This window comes from Typopeltis vanoorti, chromosome 7, assembly GCF_054136105.1.
Source record: "Typopeltis vanoorti isolate ZY-2024b chromosome 7, IOZ_Tvanoo_1.0, whole genome shotgun sequence".
Lineage (NCBI taxonomy): Eukaryota > Metazoa > Arthropoda > Arachnida > Uropygi > Thelyphonidae > Typopeltis > Typopeltis vanoorti.
This window is the reverse complement of record NC_143555.1, coordinates 144,228,886-144,232,711: the sequence shown is the minus strand read 5'-3', so window position 1 is coordinate 144,232,711 and position 3,826 is coordinate 144,228,886. Positions and strand designations below refer to the sequence as shown.

At 31.5% G+C, this 3,826-nt stretch overlaps 1 non-coding gene across 1 annotated transcript; it reads left to right on the top strand.

Annotated features, from left to right (window-relative positions):
- The first annotated feature begins 2,715 nt into the window (after nt 1–2,715).
- Nucleotides 2,716–2,822, top strand: LOC150105153 (U6 spliceosomal RNA). The gene has a single exon (XR_016548629.1). It is a non-coding gene; the product is annotated as a U6 spliceosomal RNA (small nuclear RNA).
- The last annotated feature ends 1,004 nt before the right edge of the window (nt 2,823–3,826 follow it).

Here is a 3,826-nt window from a genome sequence, read left to right as displayed (position 1 = left end):
CATAAGCTTCGAATGGGGAGACCTCTATATAGAAAGATTAAGTGAACTAAACCCAGCACAGCTAAAATGAATCCCTGAACTAAACGAAGAAACGGAAAGGAGGCTCTATAAAGCTCTTCACCAAATAATAAATGGCCGGGAAAAAACAGTAGCTTCTCAAATCTTACAGAAAAATACAACAAAAAAAGAGTTAAGGGCAAACTAAAAACTTGTCCTCCTTTCAAGACCAACTAAATCCTTAATTCTATTGTACAACTTGTTGGTTTCTCTAGTTCACTAAAGAGGGGGTAGACCTGAGAACCCGGGCTGCGAAGGCTTACGTCGAGGCGGTGCAGCTCCTTGTGGGCTGCATCACTCGGGCCGGGTTCTTCCCCCAACTCTTAGTTCTCTGGTTGATAAAGTCCACCTCAATACGGATTCCGCTATCGTAGTTTTTTTATTTTTCTTTTTTTAGTTATAAGGGCTAGTTTAAGAATAATCTAAGTTCCAAATTTTAACAAATGTTTTTCTTTTTTTTAGGGGTTACGAGATGACGTCTCCAGACACCTGGATTAATGTAATCTAAAGTTATCTTTTTCGTATAAAGTGAAGTGTAAATTTTAATTTTTTTTTTAGAACAGGTGTAAAGAGATTATGTTTTACAGACCTTTTAGCCACAACCTATGTGTTACACAGCTAAACAGGTTGACTGAGACCTCTTTTTACCTCCTATTATCTACTCTACCTTTTTTAAACTTCCCCTATTACTACCTGCTGACCCTCAGCAATCTTGTATACTCCAAAGGCCGATGATGAAAGACATGAACTCCCATTCTTACATTACTCTAAAAGCAAGCATACTGGCATTCATATAATATAATACATCACTACTAAAAATATATTATTAATATAATATTAATAAATATTAATATATAAATATATATTTATTTTTAGTAGTGATACATTAAAATGTCACTAAAACTCACAAATTTGCATCTAACGCCTTTTAGGTGCTTGCTTTTACAGTATATAGATGGAAGATATTAAATTAAATTTAATTTTAATGTATCACTACTAAAAATATATTAATGCCAGTATATAAATTTGTGAGCTTTAGTGATATTTTAATATCACTACTAAAAATATATTAATGCCAGTATATATATATATTATTATTATATATTAATGCCAGTATATTATTATATCACTACTAAAAATATATTATATAATACCAGTATATTATTATATTATATATTATGTATTATATATTATAAACATAAGAAGTATAAAAAAACACTGGCTTACATTGATAACACAGCTCAATTATACCATGGTAAACATAGATGCGCTTATACTGACCGAAGTTGCAATAAATGAGACAGAAATTTACGCATACAACATAAATAATTATCAAACCTACAATTTCTGTAGACTAAACAAAATAGGAGGTGGAATTGTGGCATTTATCAAAGAAAAATACAATGTGACAGAAAAACAAACTCACTCCGAACATGCGGAAACACTAATTTTAGAACTTACAAATAGCCACAATAGTATCAAATACACAATATACAGACCCCCAGATAATAACCCACTCAGTTTTCTTCACGAGTTAGAAACATGGCTAAGCGCCATCGAACCGCGTACAACACACAGGCTCATCCTAATAGGAGACATTAACATAAATACTCTAGACCAGCGCTTCCCAAACTGTGGGCCGCGGCCCCCTTGGGGGCCGTAGGTTTTCTTGAGGGGGCCGTGAAATAATGAAAACAAATTTAAAATGTTTTAAGACTAAGTAGATTTTTTTTTATTTTAAAAGAAACGTATTTAACTTTTATTATTTATTATTTCTTTCTTGTTATTTTTTATATTTTAATGCAAAAATTCACACATTGGTGTTGGTTCACAAACTTTGCTTGCTGCGTATTTCGGCGCTTAATGAATATTAGTAAATATTGTTTATTCATATATTTCATTTCAAAGCAGTGGTTAATTGTATTTACTTCGAATGCTCTCCAGGGAAGCTCCAAATCTTCCTGTCCCTTTCATCACATATTCGTGATGAAAGGGACTGGAATTTTGAGGAGCAGCACAGTTACTTGCCAGATCATTTGTAACGCTTTGATATTCCAATACATTGCACTTTCACCGTAAGTTTTACAAGCTGACTATTAATTTCTCTTTCAACTGCATGCCGTTTGCTCATACCAATCGAACACGACGAAAGTTGTCGCAAAACCACGTTTTCAAACAAGTCAAGCTTCATACTTTTAAAAGTTTAATTGAAAAAATATTGTTCTTGTATATGATAAAATTAAATTAAATATCTTTCATTTGTTGTGTTTTATCAAGAATATAATTAAGAAACGTTCAAAATTATCTATTTCATTTTTCAAGTAGCCTTTTTTCTTCTCCAATATTTTGAAATGTCGTTTTAATAATTATACCGTTAGATGGCGCTGATGGACTCTTATGAAACTGGATACTGTAGTTGCAATATGATAGCTAGAGAAATTTCGTGATATATATATATTTAATTAGTATCTATATAAATTTATAAAAAGCAATATTTCCTATTAAAATATTTATCAACTATTATATTATAAAATATAGATGTAAAATATTAAATTTAATTGAACAATTACAAAATATATTAATAAATTACTTACACACCATGTTTATAATGTATGCCAATTTTTCTACTATAAATACAATATGAGCAGAAATACTGTTGTACTTGCTTCGGCAGTACATATACTAAAATTGGAACGATACAGAGAAGATTAGCATGGCCCCTGCGCAAGGATGACACGCAAAATCGTGAAGCGTTCCACATTTTTTGTCAATTATTTGTCATACATCCTAACAGTAAAGACAATTATTATTCACTTTTAGTTATATTAAGTATCACATTATATAACACATCATTTTATTATGTTCATACATATATAGATGTACTTATTTATTTGAATATATCTATATACAGAATAATCAACTAGAAGGGGGGAAAAGTATGATAAGGTGACATGCTGTAAACCAGCGCTTCCCAAACTGTGGGCCGTAGGTTTTGTTGAGGGGGGCCGTGAAATAATGAAAACAAATTTAAAATGTTTTAAGACTAAGTAGATTTTTTATTTTAAAAGAAACGTCTTTAACTTTTATTATTATTTTTTGTTATTTTTTATATTTTAATGGAAAAATTCACACATTGGTGTTGGTTCACAAACTTTGCTTCCTGCGTATTTCGGAGCTTAATGAATATTAGTAAATATTGTTTATTCATATGTTTCATTTCAAAGCAGTGGTTAATTGTATTTACTTCAAATGCTCTCCAGGGAAGCTCCAAATTTTCCTGTCCCTTTCATCACATATTCGTAATCAGGGACTGTTGATATTGACTTTATATACATATCAAAACACGTTTTATATTATCAATGTCATCCGAGCTAGTTTTCTGTTACCAATAAAAGTTTCGCATACACTTCACACATGAAAAAAAGCTTAAACAATTTCATGTGGGGAGATAGTAACTCCCCACAGTGGTAAACATGCCCTCCCTAACAGCCACTATACTGAAGAGGCAATAAAAACAAGTACTTTTATTATGCCAGTGAATAACTTATGTGGAGTCTGTGTAATACATTTCTCAACAAATAGTGCCATTAGAGACATATATATATATAATGAATGTTATGGCAGTTTCACATATGGAATTCGGTTGAAGAGAGTTAGAATTTCAACTCAATTGTCAGCTATGCTTTTATCTTTCGGTTGCGCGATCTTTTGTTAATATCGCACCAATCACATGCACGTTTTAATAACCTGCCTTTGCTGTCTGTTTCGC